This window comes from Rhipicephalus sanguineus, chromosome 3 (assembly GCF_013339695.2).
Source record: "Rhipicephalus sanguineus isolate Rsan-2018 chromosome 3, BIME_Rsan_1.4, whole genome shotgun sequence".
Lineage (NCBI taxonomy): Eukaryota > Metazoa > Arthropoda > Arachnida > Ixodida > Ixodidae > Rhipicephalus > Rhipicephalus sanguineus.
This window is the reverse complement of record NC_051178.1, coordinates 26,545,385-26,569,805: the sequence shown is the minus strand read 5'-3', so window position 1 is coordinate 26,569,805 and position 24,421 is coordinate 26,545,385.

The window sequence follows — 24,421 nt, the reverse complement described above, 5'->3', positions numbered from 1 at the left end:
CAGCGTCGGCCGTCCCTTCCCAGCGTCGAGTTTGCCGCCGGTACTTGACCACCGCTTTCCTCTCCGGTGAACTCTTTCTGGTTTTTTTGTACTATGCCCTTGTGACTCTTACTCCAGCATTCCAAGCATTTGTTAATTTTTTCTTACTTCATTTATTATTAGACCTTTCTAGTCTTTCGTAAATACATTTTTTGGTGTGATTGCATAAACGGCCTCGTTATTGTCCCGATGACGGTTAAGTCATCGTGGTTCTTTTCACACAAACACGAGCACGTCGTTTAGAGCTCTGTCTCGCCATATACAGCTCGTTACACTCACCCACGGCGTGTCTCCAAAGGTGTTCTTGGAATGAGATAAGTGGTTACATGGGCCCTTTTGGCTTTCAACGCCAGGACCACTTCCCAGCTCCAAGCGGAATAATGTTCTGGGAGAATTAAGACACGCTGAGCCTCTATTCGAGACAGCTACGACGATCTGTCCATCAATTCGTTCTTCTAGAACTTCAATTGTGCGTGCCGAAGATTTCAGCCCGCTCATTCGGCTGTTCCGTGTTACCCCCCTCGTACAGCGGTTCGTCCACAATGCTTCGAGAAGAAGCCCTCTCCGCAGTGGAACCTTGACAAAACCGGAGCTTCAAGAGGCCGAACGCTACTGGCTTCGACTCGTGCAAAACCAGTCCTTCAGAGCCGAAATACAATTCCTCGAGAAAGGCAAAAGGCTACCATCAACGTCACCGGTCCTTCGCCTGGCTCCCTTCCTGGATGCAGATGGACTCCTTCGTGTTGGTGGGCGGCTCGACCTTCGTAACGCCAGCCTTGACATTGGGCATCCGATTCTTTTGCCTTCCGAACACAAGTTTACAGCGCTGATAATACAAGCTGCTCATGCCCGCACTCTTATCGAGCTCGCGCTGACTGAGCTCCCTGCAAGATTCGGGGTGTTGAAGGAACGGAGAACCGTAAAGACCGTAATTTCGCGATGTTTACCTTGCAGAAAACGGCGACTGACAGCGGGGTCTGCGCCAGTAGCACCATTACCACGTGCTGTCCACCTCGAGCTTACATCCGACATGACAACGGCGAGCACGATTCTCGGTTTTTGTCGGTTTGTTGCGCGGCGAGGTGTGCCCGCATTGGTGTACTGGGACAACACCCAGACGCTTCGGTCTTGCGCACAGAGTTTCAAAGCAGTCGCCCCTGCTTTGCAAGAGTACGCCACCACCACGCGCATACAGTGGAAATTTATTGCGGAACGAGCTCCTTGGCGGGGCGGATGGGAGCGCCTCACTCGAACCACTAAGACACTTTGAAGCGGACTTTGGGGCGGAGCAGCCTGGATGCAGAGGGCCTCATGACAGGTTTATGCGAGGTTGAAGCCGTCATTAACAGCAGACCCCTGACGTACCTGGAGGATGACCCCAACGAACTGTAGCCTTTAACTCCGGCGCACGTTCTGCTCGGAAAACGAGCCATCGCTCTGCCGGAGATGGGTGTTACCGTAGAAACCTCGTCACGCTGAACTGCAACGACGTGCTCAGTACCGGAAGCGGATCAGCATGGAGCTTTGGCGGCGACGGAAGAGTGCATACTTATTACAACTCCGATCAGCGCACTATCGCCCAAACCAAGCTTCATCACCGAGTCACGTAGGCGACGTCGTCATAGTGCACGAAGACAACACTTCTGCGATGCTCTGGAGACTCGGGCGAGTGACGTCGCTGCATCCCGGATGAGACGGGGTAGCCAGAGCCTGCTCCGTGCGTTTGGCAACTGGCCACGTGGTAAACCGCCCGATACAAAAGTTGTATAGATTGGAAGCAACGAAGTGACTTGTATGACGTTCGTGCCGCCCTCCCCCTCGGAGGATGTTGAAAATAATGAAGTGGGGCATGGGCTCGGGGAGAGGCGCGAGAGACGGAAAGGAGGGAGGAGAACGAAGGGGATTTGGAGCTAGCCCTCATGAAATAAAGACGTGAAGTAAAGACGACCACGGGTCCTCACCATTTATAGTCAGCACGAAAGTTTCGCCCCCATTTGTGCAGCCGCCATTTTACAATTGTGACCGAGTATCACGCGCTCTGTTCGATGTCCTCTCTGAAGAATTTTGCTGGGCGTCTCAGCCATTGGGTGCTCCTATTGCAGGAGTATGACTACAGCGTCACATAGAGGTCAGATATTAAACACCAAGATGCCGATGCTTTGTCGCGCTGCCCGCTCTCGCCAAATAACCACGTGACACTTTCCTGCTGTGCGGCATCTCATCTAAGGGACCAAGGGAATGCCGAGAATTAGTCCGATAGAGTTCACTGCACCGGCTGACTTCAGTCCACAGATCTCGTCTCGCTCCAGCGTGCAGATACATACTGCCGTACAACCATCGATCGGCTCACTGGCTTGTCCTGTGCTCCCGACAGCCCTTGAACATTCTTGTAACAGCGCAACGACGACGAGGACGAAGTGGAAAGAACCACAAACCACAGCGCTGACTCGCAAATGATTGTTTATAAAAAGCACATCAAAGAAGAAAAGGAAGAAAAAAGACTACACACCCCTCACACCCATGTGACCTTATTTGAGCAAACAAAAGCCGCAAGAAAACAGCAAGGCAGCATTGCTTCTTGAAACAGGAAAAACCGGAAACAGACCAAATGAGGTCACGTGGATATGAGGGGTGTGTAGTCTTTTTTAGTCCTTTTCTTCTTTCATGTGCTTTTAATAAGCATTCAGTTGCGAGGCAGTGCTGTGGTTTGTGGTTCTTTTCTCTTCGCCGTCATCGCCGTTGCTCTGTTTCAAGAATGTTCAAGTGCTGTCGCCAACTAGCCCAGCTTTCAGTCCTTCTCCCAACAGCCGCCTGAACACAACTCACGCGTTTAAAACTTCACGATGGAGTGCTACATCGGCGAACCTACCAACCTGTCGGTAACCGATGGCTTTCGGCCATTCCTCGCTCACTTCGACTCCAAGTTTGAGAAGCCTTTCACGACGGCCTGGAGGCTGGCGACTTGTTTTCACAATACTAACGATCGCATCAAAAGCCGCTACTTCTTGTCTAGCCTATATCGACTAGTGTTGCCAAGGACGTCGATTGCTGCTCGTCAGGCCAGCATCAAAAACGTCTGACATCTATTCTCGCCGGCCCTTTACAACCTTTACCGTGCCCTTCCGCTCTCTTCGAATTCGTTGCCATATACCAGTACAGACATCTTCCACTTACACCCGCCGGTCACAGCTGCATTGTTTCTGCCGTGGACCACCTCCCTCGCTACGCTGAGGCGGCAGCTCTTCCTTCTGTTGCTGCGTCCGAAGTCACCGAATTTGTCCTGCATGTGATTATAGTGCACCACGGCACCCCTCGTGTTCTCCTGAGTGACCGTGGCAAGACATTTTCTTCCCATGTCCTTGCGCAAGTCCCCAAAACCTCTAACATAATCCATAAGACCACCTTGGTATACCATCTGCAATCAAATGATCTTATCGAACGTTTTCATTGAACTTTGCCAGACATGATCTCTATGTATGTTCAGCCCGGTCATAAAAACTAGGACTCTATAGACCAGAACACAGTGAATTCCATATGTAGTGCCATATTTGCATCGTGCGTAGCGCCATCTATTCCAACTTGCGCACACGCGCTGCCATGTCTGGAGACGCTACACAGAGCAAACGCGAAATTCCCGAAACTCAGCCCGTCGGAGAGCGTGTTTCGCGTTTTTTCTAGCCTGGACATTTTCACTGTTTTATTGGAACATCAAGAACACCTTGCTCATGCAAGTCCGCAATGTATACAGTACGTGCTGAGCAGGCTGCGGAAACAACCTCATCAGGGACATACGCTGTTACATTTGTGGAAAAACGCCTTTGCTGTAGTACGCATGAGTCGTAATTGCAGTGCAGCTCACGAAAGAATGAAACGATGTTTTGTTGCCGAATATTACAACTTGCGCACAAAGTTTCGTGAAAACTCATCATTTTAACATGCATCGCGTAATAATTAGAGGAGGCTTCCCGGGTAGTTTCGCGAAAAGCAATTTTTGTACCGTAAGCGCTCTTACAATAATGCATCTTGCTCACAAATACGTGCTATCAAAGAGTATCACCTGCAGCATCGTTCATCGAACACTTTCGGAAGCTATCTGCGCGATTTTATTCCTGTAACGATCATGCTTTACAAGCGAAACTGTGCTACTCTTAGTTAAGCCGATATTGAAATGGGCGGAATACAGCTCTCTTCTATAAAATATGCACTGGGTAAATATGCTAAAAATTTAGCTGCTCGACCTAGCGCTACGCCTGCAACCTAAAGGACAGTGGCGCGCACACCGCTTACTTACGCGCCAATATATGCGTTATGTGCAGCTGGATGCCTCGTGTCCAAATAAATATGGGGACATCAAACACTGAAATGAAATCACGAAATTTTGGCCAGCTGGTGAGGAACACCAGACCATTTACTACCTTTGGCCTGAATGGTAGCGCCAATAGCGCTACCATTCAGGCCAAGAGTTCGTTGTAGTGCGAAACGAAGAGTTGTTTCGTTCCGCCCAGGCAACGAAGTGTTCCTGTAGACAGCTGTTCGCACACTGGGGCTCTGTGCAAAATTTATTCTCATATTGCCACGTGCGTATCGTTAAGCGGTTTATCGCGAGATGAGGGTTGTCGCTTTTCCTTGCGTTTTTATACTCGCTCAGGATAGCTGTCCTAAATGATGACGTGCACGTCTTATCGAATTCCGCGATGGACGGTAGGTGGGCGGTGAATGGTCGCATGCCACTGTCTTAAAAACGAGCTGCGGGGAGAGAACAGCATTCATTATTTCTTCTTTTCTGTAGACGGTTGCTCGCCACAGCAGACACGCTTGCGGCGAAGCCGTTGAGCAATCTTTGCTTTTCGTTGAGGGGAGCACAAGTTCGCTCCGAATAAAGTCCGTTTTCTTCTTCCTGTGTCGTCCGTCGACTTCACGTACGTGCCGTACATGACATATCTGGTGGAAGTGCTGGGTATGTTCCAGTCTGCTTCCTCAAGCATTGATCAGAATTCAAGCAGCGACGAAGAAACGCTGAGAAGTAGTCGCTGAAACAAGGGACTGCCTTCAGAGTACGGACTGCTGCCGGAGAAGACCCACGAAAAACCGAGCACCGTAACACGTGCAATGAATTAGCCGTCAGCACCAGATACCTTTCTGCTGCAGCAGCCACGAGAACCTCTGACTTTTCATGGTGCGCCGTGTGACGACCCGGAGGACTGGCTTGAGAAGTTCGAGCGTGTGGCAACACACAACCAGTGGAATGAGGAATCCAAGCTGCGTCACCTGTATTTCTCTCTAGAGGGGTCTGTGCGCACTTGGTATGAAAACCAAGAGTCCTCATTCACGTCGTAGGACGTATTGAAGAGAAGCCTCCTGCGCACGTTCACTAGCATCGTACGGAAGGAGAGAGCTGAAATGCTGCTTCAGTCGAGGGCTCCAGCACCAAAACGAAAATGTTACAATATTTGTCGAAGAGATGAAGCGTCTCTTTAACAGGGCGGGTCCCGCAATGCCAGGGGAGAAAAACCTCAGATATCTCTTCCGAGGCGTAAAAGAGGAAATTTTTCTGGGCTGATGCGAAACCCGCCGAACAACGTTGAGGACTTCGTCAAAGAGGCTGTAAACATCTAAAAGACGCTCGATGTGCGACGAAGACAGTACGGACGCCCCGCGCAAGTATCTTCAATTTCTGCCTCCGAACGCGATGCATTAAATGCAGATAGTCTTCGAGACACCATCCGAGCGGTTGTGCAAGAGGAGCTTAGGAAGTTGTTCCCCGCATCGCAGCCACAGGTCGCAGCGCTAAGCGATATGATTAGGCAACAAGTCCAGAAAGTCATTCCTGAAGCTGCTCCGGCCTTGCCTAACCCGGAGCTTCCTTGCAACATGACTGCGCCGCAGCTATCCTACGCGTCGGTACTGCGTAACCAGGCATAACCATCTCGGCCGCAGTTCTCAGTGCCACTGTTTCCCCAGCCGCCCGCCCACCCTGTTAGTTACCAACAACCTCCCCCGAGAAAGCATGAAGTCTGGAGGACATCTGACAACCGTCCACTCTGTTTCCACTGCTTCTACCATGACCTAGGCCTTCGAGGTTTTCCCATCGACGCCACACGGCCCCGGCAAGGTCAGAGGCCTCGTGAAGTTGAAGAATACTTCTCCCGAGGTGAAGACAGGCCGAACCAGCGTTACAGGTCGCCATCACCTTCGCTTCGGCGCTCTTCTCGATCTGGCTATGTAGCAGCGGCACGGGGTAGGTCTCCGATCCCACGTATGGGAAACTGAAGACAGCAACTGATGGAGGTGCGGTTGCTGCCCATCGGACTGCTGAAGAGCCTCCTCTGGTACAAGAAAATCCGTTAAGCTCATCTGTAACAGCCGCACAAGATACATCCGTCGATTTGGTTGGCAATGTGCCGACGAGGCGCGTAAAGACCGATTTACGACGAAGCCGTGACCCCAGACAACGTCGCAGCTGCACCGTGATGCCACATTCTTCGGATGTACAAGTGCTCGTAGACAACCTGAAAGTAACTGCACTCGTGGACACTGACGCCGATTTTGCCGTACTAAGCGCGGGATTTGCAGAGAAGCTTAAGATGCTCCTCACAAGATGGGATGGTCCACAAATTACAACTGCTGGCGGCCATCTTGTGGCACCAAAAGGAAGATGCACAGCTAGAGTGACAGTTGAAGACCGCGTATACCCGATTGCCTTTGTCGTATTAGACCGGTGCTCCCGTGACGTCATTCTCGTTCTGGACTTGCTCCAAGCAAGCAAAGCCGTCATTGACCTATAAGGACAAAGTGTTAGACTCGCAACCGACAACGCCATTGACGAAGTTCCGACTGCTTCCACGTGCATATCGCTTGCAATCCTCGATGCCCAGGTCACACTACCCCCGTTTTCGGGTGTCCTAGCTCTTGTCGGTAGCACCAATTCTACAGACCTTGAAAGCTTAGTTGAGGCTCACCATGGCTTGCTGCTCAGTCAGGACATATTTCTGGCCAGAGGTGTCACCCATCTCTCCGGCGGAAAAGCCAACGTCCTGATTACAAACTTTGGGCTCGAATATCGTCGTCTCAACCAAGGTACCATCGTGGCAACATTTTAGACCGTTCCAGACATCGCTGACGTCGTCACGCTCGAAGAGCAGCAGCCTCGATCAGCAAATATTTCGTTCGATGTGAATCTTCACTACCACAAGCAAAACGAGAACGTCTTCGATCCCTCCTCGTCACCTGCCAGGATTGTTAAGCTTCATCGTCCAAGGTCCGTCAAACAGCGCTGGCGAAACATCGCATCAACATGGAGGAAACAGCACGACCCATACGGCAGTCTCCATACCGTGTGTCCATGAGAGAATACGATGCTATCAGCAGACAGGTAAAAGAAATGCTCACAGATGACATCATCGAGCCGTCCAAAAGCCCATGGTCTTTTTCCGTCGTGGTGGTACAGAAGAAAGATGGTAGCCTATGATTCTGCGTAGACTATCGCCGGCTCAACAAAATAACAAAGAAGGACGTCTACCCGCTTCCCCGAATAGACGACGCACTGGATCGCCTGTGCCATGCAAAGTACTTTTCATCTATATATCTAAAAACTGGCTACTGGCAGATCGAGGTAGATGAAAGAGATCGCGAGAAGATTGCATTCATTACACCACACGGCCCTTACCGACTCAAGGTCATGCCTTTTGGCCGCTGCTCCGCACCTGCCCCTTTCCAACGTGTCATGGATACAGTGCTGGCTGGGCTAAAATGGCAAAGCTGTTTGGTGTACCTGAATGACGTTGTAGTTTTCGCGCCCAACTTCGACGAACATCTTCGGCGACTAGAGGCCGTACTCGGCGCTATAAGGGCTTCTGGACTGACACTAAAGAGAGAAAAATGTCGATTCGCCTACCAAGAGCTCGCGTTTCTCGGCCATATTATCAATGGCGCAGGCGTTCTCCCAGACCCGGACAAGACTGCTGCTATTCGCCACTTCCCGCAGCTCCGCGACAAGAAAGGCGTCCGAAGTTTCTTGGGGATTTGTGCCTACCTACAGGCGCTTTGTTAACGGCTTCTCTTCACTTGCCGAGCCGCTAACACGCCTTACAAAAGATGATGTCCTGTTTGAATGGCAAGAATCGCAGCAAAAAGCATTTCATGAGCTGCAACGTCGCCTACAAGAACCACCTGTTCCTGCGCACTTCGATGATAACGCCGAAACCGCGATTCACACTGATGCCAGCAGTATTGCCCTGGGCGCTTTCCTTGTGCAAAAAGAGAACGGCCAAGAACGGGTGATCGCTTATGCCAGCCGTTCCTTATCGAAAGCAAAAGTAAACTATTCTACAACCGAGAGGGATTACTTGGCAATAGTGTGGGCCACATCCAAATTTCAACCGTACATCTACGGCAGATCTTCCAGCATCGTCCCAGATCACCACTCGCTTTGTTGGTTAACGAACATCAAAGACCCGGCAGGCCGCCTCGCTAGATGGAGCTACGCCTACAAGAGTTTGATATGACCATCGTACACAAGAATGATAGAAAACATTCCGATGCGGACTGTCTGTCACGTGCCCCCATAGATCAGCCTTCGTCTAGCGATGACGACTAAAATTTTCTCGGAGTAGTAACAAGTTCAAGCTTCGCAATAGAACAGCGTAATGACCAGGAATTACACGGCATCATCGAGTATCTTGAAGGACGAAGAGGAGACATCCCGCGAATTTTTCAACGCAATGCCTCAACTTTCTTCTTGCAGAGCGGCCTTCTGGTGAAGAAGAACTTCGAATCTACCAGCACAGCGTACCTACTCGTCGTGCCATCCTTCTTGCGATCGGAAATTGTAGGGGCCTGTCATGACGAGCCTGTATCCGGGCACCTTGGCGTAATACGAACCCTGTCACGGATTCGTGAAAAATACTACTGGCCTCGCCTGGCAGCAGACGTTTCTCGCTACGTACGAACGTGTCGGCAATAGGCAGTTTTAAAATAGCGTACGCAAAGCTTTGCGTTGGCTTTTCGCGCAACTGCGCATGCGTCATACGCTAACCGCTTGAGGGCTCCCTCCCGTTAGGTGACGAAAATAGCGGGCCGCAAACGCTAACGCTAACTTAGCGTACGCTATTCTCAAACTGCCTAATGTCAACGTCGAAAAACACCCCCTCCCCCCCCCCACCAAACCAGCTGGCTTCTTACATTCAATAGCACCTGCTACAAGGCCATTTCAACAGATCGGAATGGACTTCCTTGGACCATTCCCGACGTCATCGAAAGGAAATAAGTGGATCTTAGTAGCAACAGATTATGTGACGCGCTACGCAGAAACACAAGCACAGAGCCACCGCCCAAGAAGCTGCCAGATTTTTTATTAATATCATCGTTCTGCGTCATGGTGCTCCAGAGGTGATCATTACTGACAGAGGAACCGCCTTCTGCAGTGACATTATGGAAGCGATATTGCAGTATAGCCAGACCAGTCAGCGCAGAACGACCGCGTACCATCCACAGACTAACGGCCTCACAGAGCGGCTGAACAAGACAATGCCAGACGTGCTGTCAATGTACGTAGACGTTGAGCACAAGACATGCGACCAAGTGCTGCCCTATGTAACGTTTTCCTACAACACGGCGTTGCAAGAGACCACAATAATGGGCCCGTTTATTCTTGTGTATGTACGGGCGACAGTGACGTGAATCCTGACGTACCTCAATATTTGTATCGTGCCGGAGAGGCTCGCGAACTCGCCCGCGTACGGCTGAAGAGGCAGCAAGAAATATATGCCCAACACTACAATCTTCGACGACGGCAACAAGAGTACACCCCTAGTGACCTTGTGTGGCTGTGGACGCCTATTCGCCGGCGTGGACTAAGCGAAAAGCTCTCATTGCGCTACTTTGGCCCATACAAGGTCCTACGTCGTCTCAGTGAAGTGAACTATGAGATCGTTCCCGAAGGAGCGTTGCTGCGGCAGCGGCATCGTGCGCGACCTGAGGTAGTTCACGTCGTGAGACTGAAACCTTTCTACGAGCGGTAGACAGCCGATTTAATTCTGTGCCGAATTTATGTGCTGAACTTGAAGTGCGCGTACGCAAACACTAAGGTGTCTTCATTGTTTACTGCGTTTTTTTACACTGTCCTTTATTTCTCTCTGTGTGCTTTTTTATTTGTTCGCATCGAGGCGATGCTGTCTTTTCAGGGGGGTGGGCTGTGCCACGTGCGTATCGTTAAGCGGTTTATCGCGCGATGAGGGCTGTCGCTTTTCATTGCATTTTTCATACTCGCTCAGGGTAGCTGCCCAAATGATGACGTGCACGTCTTATCGAATCCCGCGATGGACGGTAGGTGGGCGGTGCATGGTCTCATGCCACTGTCTTAAAAACGAGCTGCGGGGAGTGAACAGCATTCATTCTTTCTTCTTTTCTGTAGACGGTCGCTCGCCACAACAGGCACGCTTGCGGCGAAGCCGTTGCGCTATCTTTGTTTTTCGTTGAGGGGGCCACAAGTTCGCTGCGAACAAAGTACGTTCCTGTGTCGTCCATCGACTTCACGTACGTGCCGTACGTGACATGGGACAGATTTAGCTGAGCGAGTGCAACAAAGTACGGACGCAGCCTGCCATAGGAAATGGCTGGCTGTCTGCGTCCGTACGTTGTTGCGGACGCCAAACTAAATCTGTCTAATATATCTTGGTCCATACACCGCGCTTGAAAGAACATCTGCCTTGAATTATCGCGTCACTCCTGTTAGCTCGGCTACTGACCGCCGTCATTGCGGCTCCGAAATCAACCATGTGTCTCGCCTGATCTGGCGTTCGTATCCTTACTAAGTGGATGTCTTGCTGACCGCTTTCATAAAGGGGGAATATAGCGTGAGCGCCGACTGTGCGGAGATAATGTGTTGTGACAGCGCAAGAAACAACGTACACCAGAACGGCCAATAAAAACATGAAAAATGGCCAAAATGATATGGAATAGCAGATACGCGACAAATATCAGAATAAAGCACCGGCAGTGATGTTGCGGTCTATACTTTTTCATTTGTTGTGGAAGAGATAAGTTAAATAAATACATGACTATGGCTTTCTTGAAACCGGTATATCCTATCGGCGACTTTTTGCTCAATTATCTTAACTTTTAAATGTGTGGAAAACCGAAAAAGTTATGAATATTCAGAACTCCGGTCAAGGCTTATGAGCGTTCACATAAGTCTAGAAAGTGAATTATCACAGTGCTTGGTCGAACGTTTCCACGCGCCTCATTGCGCTGAGGGCAAAAACGAAAGAAATCCAGTACTTTGCTGTCCGTTATTTTACGCCTGTAGTTCGAGTGAATACAGCCTATCGGATATCGGGAGATGTACCTTAATTTTGTGCTAGCCAAGACGAGAGCAATAGCGCAAACTGGGGCCGAAGCGCATGCCCCCACTTTTCGGAGCTGGCGCAGGCCGAACGACTGTATCTTGTGGAGAGCTTGCATTGATTAGAGTTTTCGGAAATGCTGCCTTTTCCAGAGTACAGCATGAAAGATGCTGCATCGATATACGACACCAGAGAAGTGTTCGTTAGTGGTAAACCTATGAACGTGGGTGAATAAAATTGCGGCGAGGACATTCAATCACGCCTGACAACAGTGGTTTGGCTTCTTCCAAGACAAATGTGATATTTCGTTTCTTTAGCACATCACCGCCGTGCTTCACAGCAACTAACAACGCATAGAACAAATTATGTTTGAATCGTAGAATTCCCCATGTAGATTGTGCATAAATTTCTCAATCTACGCGGCGAAGGATATACATACGCTTGTGCTTCAAAACATTTTCTGGGAATATATTTCAATTAGCACATTTTCTCTGAAGGATTGTCGTTACTAAAACAATGGAAGTATTTTCCGTGTCGCCGCATTCCTCATTCAACGATAAACGTTGAGACAAAAGAAAGAGCTCTGCAGATGACAAACAAATTCGCATTTTACCAAGTGCTAGATTATGTAGTTGAACTTCTCTGAGATTCGAAAGTGAGACTCTCATATTGGTCTTTGCAATACATATTATTGCAACTGATATTTTGTGAGCACATTTGCATCACCTATTCAGCTGCCTCTCCATTTTCGGAAAACACGTTGTAGCCTATAGAGTATGCGCAAAAGAGTTCCATGTTGTCGCTTCTGTCATCTTCCCGTCATACGACACGTATGTCTGTTTTCGTTAGCACTTTCTTTTTGACATTTATTTTTTTGCAGTTGCAGGAATTTCTCCCATACTACGCACATCGCGCACACAAATAACTAACTGCAGGCCAGGTGTAACGAGTGTTGATCGCCGACTACTTGCGATTGCTGCTGTACGAGTGAATAAGGGGTGGCGTATTCTGTCGCAGGCGGCCAGGGACCGGTGCAACGTTCCTCTGCGCAACCTGGTCGAGTTTTCCTTTGTCTTCAAGTGCCCGCTCGGGTCACCAATGAACCCACCTCACAAATGCAATATATGGTGAAACGAAGCACTGCAGTTTCCGAAGCAAGACTTCATCCAATTCTTCGCGCGCTTTATTTCCCCTACATAAACGCTATCTCTTCCTCCGTGTTGCAGGTATTGCGCACCTATTGAACTTCTTTTGTTTTCCGTGCGGGTTCCTGTCGTCGCTACGTTTCAAGTTGTCTACCTCTAATATACATATTGTTAAGATGCATATAGATATGCTTTGCGCAAGTGCCGTTGCAGTAATAATGTAGATCTTTCTTTCTAAAACGTGTGAATATGATTTTATTCATTACTTCTTTAAATCGTACCGACGCTGGTACTTTACACAACTCAGCATACGGCGTTGCAAGGCGTGTACGATAGGCGCATTCGCAGAGTATTCATGCAAGTCAGCTTTGACTTGTGTGCACACTGAAATAATTTGTGTAGTTACATGCAATCGCAACTGAAATAAAGAACCTAGAAATATTGGTCTTGCCTGGTTGATCCCGTTGATAGCTTGATCCATATTTATAGTGCCTGGAGGAGTAACCTTTGGCGAACTGTTCGCCTCCTAATTCGGAGGCAAATCAATAAGCAACTCTCTCGTGTTTAATGCAGTGGTCCCACTCGGGCGACACACAGGTGCGCATTTTAGTCATTTTTTGCAGAAGCACTGCGCTTACTGCGTACATCAAACAGATGTGAACCATACTGCATTAGAAAGCCTGCTTTTCACAGCGGGGCTCTTTGAGCTTCGAGTAGAGCCGTGCGTCGTACCCCAAAACGCCACAGAAAGCGGGTATGTGCCGAGCAGCTCCTAGCATAACCTATCAATGCATTATACAACATAACAAGGAGGTGGGAAAGGGTTGTGAGGGTGAGGAGGAGTATGAAGGCAGGAAATGTGGAGGGGAGAGGGTAAAGCATGGTATAGCATAATACAGCCGAGATGTGAAGGGAATTTGACGGTTGTCGCCGCTCTTTTTCAGGGGGGCCACCGCTACGGGAAAACTGCAGAAAATGCTATGTCGAGGCGGAAAGGGAAAAAAAATGATGGCTTTCCAGAGTAAACTTTCACATTCAGTTTCATTACTTAAAGACCCCGCTAAGGGGTATTACATAAGCGGTGGGTGGCAAGATATGCAACATGGTGAACCCTTTTTTACATACATACTGTGGTGTGACTGCTTCCGTGAAGGCACATGGGCTTGAGTTAGAAGCAATATCTTGCGCAAGGTTGTTCCTGTCTTTGGCTGCTCTAGGAAAAAAATAGAAGATGCAAATGTTGCATTACGCGCATGAGGACGGGCAACGTTTGTGGGGCGACTAATGCGGTAGGATATGCGTGATGGTCGCAAATTATACGGTGTTTCATTTAGCGCGCTGTGGTAGAACTTATGAAAAACTGGTAAACTAGCAATGATGAGAATCGCAGAGCTAGAGAACACTTTGGCAAGAGAGCGAGAGAAAACGAAGGCTATGGGAGGAAGACTTAGGTCGGCCGAGGAGGAGCTATCGAAAGTCGTCAATGTGAACAAAGATACAGGTGACGGCAGAAACATTAGGGTGTCGACCCCCAGCGCGGCAGAGCGAAGTGGGAATCAGGTATGACAAAGGCAGCGGACAAAGCAGCAGCCGTGACTCACGCTGGTCACCAAATCAGTAACCAGGTGCAGGTCACTTCAGCAGGAAGGTCTGAGCAGTATATGGCCGTAGACTCTAATTTAATTCGATACGCATAGGCAATCAAAGTGAGGGTGAAAGGCCATAAAATAGTTTCTATAGAGACGTTCCCAGGACTGGCTAAGATCAGTCGTGAGGCAAGCGAGAGAAAACCTCATAACTAAAGCTCACTGGCGCAACATCGTGGTATATCCGGGAGGGCGAAATGACGTCATGAAGAAAGAATCGCCAGGACTAACAAAGACTTTAGAAAAAAGGGTTGATGACATGCCCGCCGTGTATAGGCCGAGGTGCAGTTTGTAGTATGCACGGTTCCGGAGGTACCAGCGCGCAACGGAGCGGTTGTCGCGCAAACAAACCTATATGGCGAATTACTTAAGAGAAATGTTTCGAGGTAGTCGAAATGAACAGGGAGCTGCACATGTGAGGTGGCTTCTACAGAGGCAGAATTCCCTGCTATAGGAGGCTTGTTCATGAGGCGGGTTGGCGACTGGCAGGACGTGCAGTAAGTGTTTTCTCGGGCACGCGGATCATTCGGAGTCAGGTGTAGCTCGTAACAAAGGAAACAACCAGGGAGGGGGGGGGCTTTGACAGGCAGTATTGCGCAAAACCAGAAATGAGGTAAAAGAAAAAAAGAAGGCCCCTGTTGCCATTAGTTACGTAAACATGCAGGGTGGCAGAAAAAAGGCAACATGGTTAGAGATTGAGGAGCAGTTAAACAAAGAACAGACAGGCGTTTATGCGGTTACAGAAACACGCCTTAGAAACTTGGAAAAGCGACCACATATTGACAATTATAATTACGAAGGGTGCAACAGGATCAAATCAGAAAGGCAAGGTGGGAGTGCAAGAATACTAATTCACCGCGGAGCCAAATGGCTTAAAATGAAACAGACGTCTTCAGAGCACCTCTGGAATCTGGGCACAGCTGGTGGAAAGAAAACGTGACTAGGGTAGCCTACTTGTGCACGGGGAATAACTGCAGTGAAAAGAATCAGGAGATAACGGATTAAATAAGCGCGGATAATAAGGAATTTAGTAATTGAGCCGAAATCATCCTGATGGGGACATGAATGCCCACGTACATGATCTTGACGGATATTCTGACACCAATGGCAAGTTATCGCTATCTGTCCGCGAGAACCATAGTCTTACGATAGTTAACATGGGGCCTAAATGTGATGCGCAGATCACGTGGGAAGTCGGACACAGACAATCGAACACTGATTATTCTCTCAAGGCAGAAAGAAGTTATGACAAACTGAGATAAATAAGAATAGATGAGGAAGGGATTAACAGCTTCGGTAGTGATCATAAACTCATATAACATTACAAATGGGATATCAGACTGGAAATGAGAGCGTACAATGAAAGTTTGGCAGCTCGCAATAAATGACAAAAAATAACAAAACATTTGCTTTTTCTGCTAGCCTGTCTGGATGGCCCAATTATTACGACGTTCGTCTTCAGACTGCGGGTACCCGGGTTTGACTCCCGCCTTGCGAAAATTTTTCCAAATCAAATAAAATCTTTATTTCTACTGTGTACAATTTTACGGATGGAGGACAACGAAAAAAAAGCTGCCGACAGGCGGCTTGACTTGTGCCCAATATAATGAATGGCGTGTTGGCAATAACAATGAAAAACAGTCAATAAAGAAACGATAACATATGATCCGTACACAATATAAGTATTTCCATGATAGTCTAAAAAATAGACATACCAAAACACATACGCCAGGATAAATGAAATTAGTTGTCTTCTGCAAACATAGGTAGACGTTTAGGTCAGCATTAACCAAGCAAAGCAAAATTAAATAACTGAAGATTTTATTTCGTTTTATTTCTTATCCTCCTGCTCCCGACTTTTCCCTTCTCCTTTTCCTTCCTCCTCTTCAATTCCCCGACCAGAGCTTTCTTAATATGCACTGATGGGCTAGTTAATATGTACTTATGGTATTTGATGAAAGAGCAGACAAAAGGACAAATTCACGCACACATAAAATGAAACAAACACAAGCGCTTGTGTTTGTGTCATTTCATGTGTGCGTGAATTTGTCTTTCTCTGCGCTGCTTCATCAAATATCAGAGTTTTCTGTTAAAGCTCGCTTCCCTCCTCCTTCCCGGCCCCTTGCCTCGCACTCCTCGTTTACAGGGCTTTACTCGCTCCAACCGCTGTCCCCCTGTCTTCTTCGCTCCGCTCTCTGCCATCACGGTCTTCGCTTTTTCCCACGCACGCGGTACTTGGTGCTGGGGCTTCCAAGTTTCTGTGGCGCGTACCCGGCCGTGTTTTCTGCAACGCCGACCTTACTCTGAGCTTGAACAGCTTCGCAATTCAGACGCTAGCAGCCCATTCTTTTGGTAAACACGTCCGTTGCAGCTGGCGAAGTGATCTTCGTGCTTTCTATGGCTTCACGCAAACTCCCCTGTCGCACACAATGGGAAAAAAACATGGCTGATCCCTCCGTCATGGTAATCGATACAATACGAAAGTGACACGTGTCTTCACAGAAGTAGTGCTTATTGGGTAGTGATATATCAGCGCTTGTACAATGTATATCGGTGTTTGGCAGCTATTGTACCGTTTTGCTAAGCGGGCAAGAAGTCGGAATTGCCAATCCTTGCCTAAGGGTCTCATTGGAGGGGTCGTAACTATTAGTTCAACTACATTATGCAACATGTTTTCAATGATTATGAAAGCTGATGTGGAGGAGAATAAGTGACAAAGTTTAAGAAATATAAAAAAATGTTTTTTTTTAATTGTTGTCAGAAGTTTTCATTGTCCGGTGTTTTCTTTAACTTAGCCCGACCATATCTCTTTACTGAAAAGTTATATAAATATAAGATTCGGCAGTGTGGTAGATAAGCATGCGAAGAACGTAATGCGCAATTTTTGTCGCTCTTTGCTACAAGGATTTTTTGAGATAGAGAGCTTCAAAATAAAAAAGATAACGTCTCCTGGGCCAATTTTGAGGTGTTTTATAAAAGCATCTACACTACACATCAAAACTAAAAATACCTGAGCAGAAGCCAAAATATGCATATATTTAGTACAAGAAATTTCAGCTACCTAACTTTAATATATTTTGTGCAGTTCATAACGAAAGTTGGCCAAAACAGCAGAGCGGATGAGCGCTCCACTCCACCTCTTCGTCATTATTGATTTCCTGTGCTTCGAAAAAAATTTTGGCGGCAAAACAAATTGCGGATCTCTTCTTTCCACTCATCAGGCAATATTATATAAAATTTTGAAATAAATTTGAGAGGTCGACCAGCCATCGATTGTTCGATCTTACGTGGAATCACCCTAAAAACAATCGCAGCTTACAATATACATATATTAAGGTACAAAGTTTTCAGAAGGGCCTCCAGAAGAAAAGTAAAAACTGTGGGAGGGCCTCCTATGAAAATTGGACAAAAATAATTTTTTATGAGCAGAGGGAATAAATTTAATATACGTTCAAACTGTAATAAAATCACATAAAAAAACTCAATATGGGCAACACAATAACCAATTGAATAGACGAATTAATGTGAAGAAAGCGCGTATGTTCAAAAACAGTATAAAAAACACTCACCAAAACATCAGTAAAGGCAATGCAAAAGCGGAATGGTACGATAACTAAAGTGATGAGAGCACGTATGTTCAGAAACACATAAAAACACACGGCAAAACATCAATAAAGGCAATGCGCAAACGGAATGGTATACTAATTAAAGTGACGAGAGCAAGTATGTTTTCAATGATGATCGAAAACGGTTTAGTGATGACGTTTTTAAAGCAGGGATTAAAGTGTTCCAAACGAAAATTGCGCTGAAACAAGAAGTTTGCTTGCCATAATTCGTAGCGACTTTCGGTAGCAAAAAATTATTTGACAGTGCAAACCTGGTCGTAAACAGAAACTTAGCCATGCCGAAGCCCATTTCTTTTGCCACCGAATAAACGTGGGTGTCAAATTTTAGATTGGAATCAACAATGACTCCTACGATTATCTCAAATCTCATTTGTGTATTTACACATTGATTATTCGTATGTGTAAGTCAGATGTCATTAGTTTATGAGGAGAATGAAAAAAATCACAGTTTCGCCGCAACGGCGAAGCAATGAATGCGATAGCAACAAATTGGAATGTAACGCGAAGAACCGAAACCAGCTCGAAATTTCCAGCGCTTCGCTCAAGAGCAAAAGACGCACGAAAAGAACGCACACAGGACGAGCGCAAATGATCATGCGTCACAGCTCTACACTTGAAGCGCACGGCTCAAACGTAAAGCAGGACGCACGAAACGAACGAACAGGTACACACAGGACGAGCGCGAACTAACTGTCACAGTTGTTACTTATTTTTGTTTGAACAGCGCGCTCCTTTCGCAAACGCGGCCGCTGCAGCGAGCGAAGTGAACTTCGTAGGCTCTGTCACTTCAGCGCGGACATCGCGGGGAAAGCACATGACAGACAACCCCCCGCTCCGCCCCCCCCCCCCCCGCCCGGCCCCTTCTTTCCTCGGATAAGCGCACGAATGCGACCGCGCCCTGTAGGGCGAAGAGAAACGGCGTTCGCAGGAGCGGGGAGAGCTGGCCGACGCCTTTAAGTGCGCCCGTCGCACTTCTAGCTCCATCTCGCTGGTAATGAAGAAACGCTTATAAGCGCCTGCCGTCTCTCAGTACTGCGGTAGAGGGTGTGTATATAACGCTCGCTGTTAGCCACCTGGACGATCTGCGCTTCGTCGCATAGTCTTTAGAGCCACGCGCTGCGGATCGAGAAGTCGCTGGTTCGATTCCGCGCTTCAGAAGCTTTTTTTCGGAATCATTTTACTTTGGGACTTTTATATATACATATATATATACATACTGATACATATACACAGCATGACGGCGGCGACGGCGACGGCAAAAACCAGCCGAGACTGTCCCTATAATTGCTATCGCAATAAAATTATGAAGTGAGACTTTACAGGGTTTATACTTATATAATTCTAAAGACATAAGTCTTCAAGCTTGTGCACAGTGTAGTTTATCTAAAACCTCAGTGGGGTTAGAGGCAGAAGCTACGATCGTCGAATCGTCGGCGTACAGAAAACACTTCCAATTATGTAATTCGGCAGATCGTTAATAAAGGTGAAAAATAAGAGCGGCCCGAGAATTGATCCCTGGGGTAAACCTTTCGTGATGAGCCTATGTTGTGAAAGGCCGCACTGATGTAGACACTTTGATATCGGCTTGAAAGCTAGTCTTTAAAAAGTACCAAAAACGGTCGGGCCAATAATGCCGTAACTTTCAAACTTAGAAAACAAAACTTCATGGTTAATGTTGTCAAAGGCTTTTTTTTAAATCAATGAACACTGAACCGGCTATTAATTGCGCGTCCAAATTTGTTCGAATACAGTCAATAAAACAAATAACGCATTCTGTTGGAAGACCCAAGCTGCGACGATGACAGTATGTTAAATTTTGCGAAGTCGCTAGATATACAAATTTCAATCAATTTGTCTACTATTTTGCTAAAAAACGGCAGTATAGACATTGGCCTGTAATTTCCTACCAATGTCGGATCACCCTTCTTTAGTACAAGAATTACTTTAGCAATCTTCAGTTGCCTAGGAAAAATTCCTGCGGTAAAAATCAAGTTGACTATATGGCAGATAGCTTCAGCCGTAACATGTTTGATCGATTTATTATGTATTGAGTGTACATTGTCTAGGCCAGCTCCTGTATTCTTTCGTTGTTATAGACCGTTAGCACTTCATCAGTTGTAGAAGGGCGTAAGAAGCAAGATTGAGTTGCCCTTCCAGCTGTGGCACTCTAGGACTTCATTAGTTTCCGAAGACGAAAAAAAAATTACAAAATACGTTAATTATATGTTGGGAATTTTGTACTATTCTCTTTTCGATAGCGATAGTCTTTACTGTAGCTGTCTTGTTATCGCGGTTTAGGAAGTCGGTAATGATATTCCATTTCTGTTTAACGTTTGTGCACGCCCCCATTTTCCGTTCAAAATATCTTTTTTCGCTTGCTTTAGGGCACCGTCTAACTGCGCAGAAGCAGTTTCGTAACGTTCTTTAGGTCGAGTGTTGAACGGTTACCTTTTTTGTTTTTCGATATAGATTATCCTTCTTGCGGAGGGAAGCCAAGAGACCCGTAGACACCCACCGGCAACCTGGTGCATCATATCGTTTGGTAAAAAATACATCCTTAGTGCAAACCTTTATCGCATTGAAAATTATGAGGGCAAACTCACGCAACGTTACTTCAGCATCAGAAAAGCATAGGAGACTAGAGAAGTTAGTGCGCTCTATTAACTCGACAAAGTCGGACAGATTGAGTTTCGTCCCATGTAATTGCCTTTTGGCAAGACTACTACGTCAATCAAAATATAAAAAAAAGATTGGGTAGTGATCTGTAACATCTACCTGTAGAATTCCTGTATGAGGGTGCATGTCGAGATTGGAAATTATGTTATCAATTAATTAATTAGAACCTTGCCTTGAATTGAATGCTATTTATTAATGGGCATTATTAAATGACTCGAAGCTGAAGCCCACAAAACAGCCAGTAAAGTCTACAAAACGAAGGTATTTGTTGTCTAATAAGTCAATGTTGAAGTCACTTCAAATGATTGCATTCGTATTTTCTCGTGAAATTTTTCTAGCGTTTCCGATAATCCCGCACACAATTCTTTTATCGATGAAGACGGTGAGCGGTAAACCGTGCCAATGATTGTTTTTTTTCCCTGAAATGGCAGGAAAAAAGATTTCTATTTCGAGCCATACGGATTCGCATTTCGGAACACTGATATACAGTCGGCACACCTTTTATAGGTTACAGTTTCTGATACAAACATAGCCACTTTACCATGAGGGCTACCAGCGCGGTGACAGTATTCAGATACATATATTGTGGGAAAGAATTCAAGGTTTCGTCCCCCGATGAAAGCCATGTTTCGGTTACACAAATGAGTGTAAAGTTATGATCAGTGTTATGCAGCTATACATTATTATCATCAAAATGTTTATTAAGTTTCGGGCATTAACATGAATAGCTGAGGGAAGCTCACGAGAACCGATTTTTTCGGATAATTCTTGTGGAGAAAACTAATCCAAGCTTGCAATCGTTCAATTGTTATGAAATACACATTAGTCACTTTGGCTTCGAATCCGCAATATCTTGCCATCCTCATTTGGTTATTATATATAACGAAACGAGCAAACGAGCTTTCCAACCGTGTTAAGTGCATCTTTGACTACCTATTGTAACATTAAAAACAAGATGCAAAATTTTTGTGACAGTGCTCCTTTAAGACATGCGCAGCGTCATTCATAACTGTTTCGGGGAGGCCGTAGTAGACAGGAGTGGCTGGTCGAAGCCGGGACTAGTTAGGACAGGAGTCTCAAACACGAGGCCCGCGGGCTGCATGCGGCCCTTTCGCTAGCGGCCCCGTCCCACACATGCCACTGTTCCTCCCATATTTTCGTTTTATTTCTTAATAACTATGCTCCTGAGGTGCCCATACATCACAGGTCTCAAGCATTTCTTTTGCGTGAGGCACCCCATGTGATTATTATCTGTTAACACGTAACCGTAAAACAAAAACTTTTACTTCTGAATCGTCGCTCGGATTCTAGACATTGTGAAAATCGATGTCGCTATAATTTTGACATCCTGGCATCAAATGTCAGCGTCCTAGTTCACGTCACGAAGGACCTAAATGAAGTTATTCCATACCATTCTGCACGACATAACTAGAAGCTTAACTGCACCACTGTAAAGAAAAAGAAAAACATACTCATAGGGACCCTATGAGTATGTCTTTCTTTTGCCTTACAGCGGTGCTGTTATGCATTCACCTAAGACAACTCGAAGGCGAAAGCCATCTTCTCTTTCTTCTGACTCAGTATATTGGCCCGTGAACTTAGATTTAGGTGCACGTTAAAGAAGCCCAGGTGGTCGAAATTTCTGGAGCCCTCCACTACGGCGTCTCTCATAATGATATCGTGGTTTGGAGACGTTAACCCCCAACAATTAATACTATTATTATATGTATATGTGTGTGTTTACTGTCCTTGTCTTTCGCGCTGTTCTGCTACGATATGTTCAACCCACTGGCCGACAAGTACACTCTTCAAGATTGTTGATTACGCTTAGGACGGCAATGGGCCTATAGTTTGAAGGGTTCGACGGATCACCATCTTTGTGAATTGGGATAACTTGGGACGTTTTTAAAGAAATTGAATACTTCGCTTGTGTAATAGTGTGGCTTAACATACGACATAAGATTGGTCTCAGCAATACCCGCACGGTGGCCCAGTAGTTATGGTGCTCGAATGTTGACCCGCAGGTCGAAGGATAGAATCGCGGCCACGGCGACCGCATTTTCGATGGAGGCGAAAATGCTCGACTCCCGTGTAGTTAGATTTAGGTGCACTTTAGAGAACCCCAGGGGGCCGAAACATCCCGAGTCTTCCGCCACGGCGTCTCTCATGACCACATCGTGTTTTTGCGATGTAAAAGCCTAACAGTTATTATTGCCTCAGTATACCGGTATTACGTTAAGCACGGCACCAAGTCGTGATATTTGGTTAACATTCATTTTAAAGGCTTAATAACTGCGCTAATAAACACATTCAGAAGACGAGGGAAGACAGGACGCGCGTCTTCCCTTGTCTTTTGTCCGTGTTTAATAGCGAATGTATTAGGCCGTTAAATTGAATTTCGTTAAGCGGCCTAACAGAAATACCATCGTGCGCAGGAGATCTATTATTATGTGTATTTCAAATCACTGAAACGATGTCATCAACTTCTATCTCTCTCACGTAGACTCCTACACTGCAACATTGTATCACGTTAGCAGGATACGCAGCGCAAGTGGCACATTGTTATGACTAGGATCGAAAAGTAATACGATTTTACATCATTGTTTTCACAGAGCGTTCTTCTGAACAGTAAGATTCACCCATTACACTAATTAAAGAAACCAAGAACAAAGGCGTTTCACTTAAGGAAAAAAAAGCTGAGTATTTAGCTTTCAATATGGCCTACTTCCATTGCCAACGCATGTTTAGTTAGTCAGCGCCAATCGTTGTACTTCTATTCTTGATCTACTGCATTAAAATATCAGACGCATTTCCCCTGCTGAATAACTACACAGGACCTAGCAGGCTGACTCTGCAATGACCCAGTTTCACCTGCTTTGCTTGCACTGTCTCCCTTTTCAACCACAACTGTGCGCTACCGAGACAGCAGCAGAATAGTGACCTTAACCGCCTTTCTGCAGCCGCCTCCCAAGCGCTCGGCATTGATAGGCAATGTCCCCGTTTTTATTCCGTAAAAAAATTTTTCATACATATAAGCATGATTTTTTTTCATTTTCCCGTTATGGATTTGCTCGTGAATGAATTGGAAAACCATTTTACTGTGATGAATCTTGCTCAACACTTTGCTCAATAAAAAGTACTGCCTCAATATTGTCATTACGGAGTATTTTTTACTAGTGCATCCAAAGATCTACAGCGACATCAACGTACTCAACGCACTAGGGAACAGTGTCTTGTTAGTTTCTTTGTCTTCGCCCTACAGTTGCCATACGAGCACGTACGAAGCGACATTTACGGTTGATGGGCGAGTTGGTACATGTCTTGAAATATACTGAGTATGTGCAGCGCAATGGTACGAAGACAAGAGAAGACACACAAACGACATAGACTGGCGCTGACTTCCAACTGATTTATTGAAAAGCACGAAGCCCGCTTTTATGCATGCGCACCTGTTAGCAACAACTCAAACGCATCATCCGGTACCATACAAAACCTGCATCTCTTTGTCACTTAGATAAACACTTGGCGTACTTACACACCTGATACCAGATTTCTTAATGTGAGCTGCCTCGATTATTTCTCTTTCTGTTTTTGTTTTTGCATGCTTTATAAACGTCGCGCGATCAAAGTGCGGGGTGCATTTACACTTGTTGCAGTGATCTGCCAGATGTCCGCCTGATTCGTTTTTTACATTCAAAAAATGCTCACGTGCTCTGATGTTGAAACATCGGCCCGTCTGCCCAATGTACTCTTTTCCACAGCTGAGTGGTATTTTATATACCACGTGAGTCACACAATCGGTGGTATAACGGTGAACATGCTTCTTCGTGCAGGATTTTTTTCTTTTCTTTGGTGAGCATAGGGCAAATCTGGCCTAACTTACATGGCGCAGAAAACACCACTTTGACGTCATACCTTTCGGCAATCTTTTTAAGATTGTGCGAGAA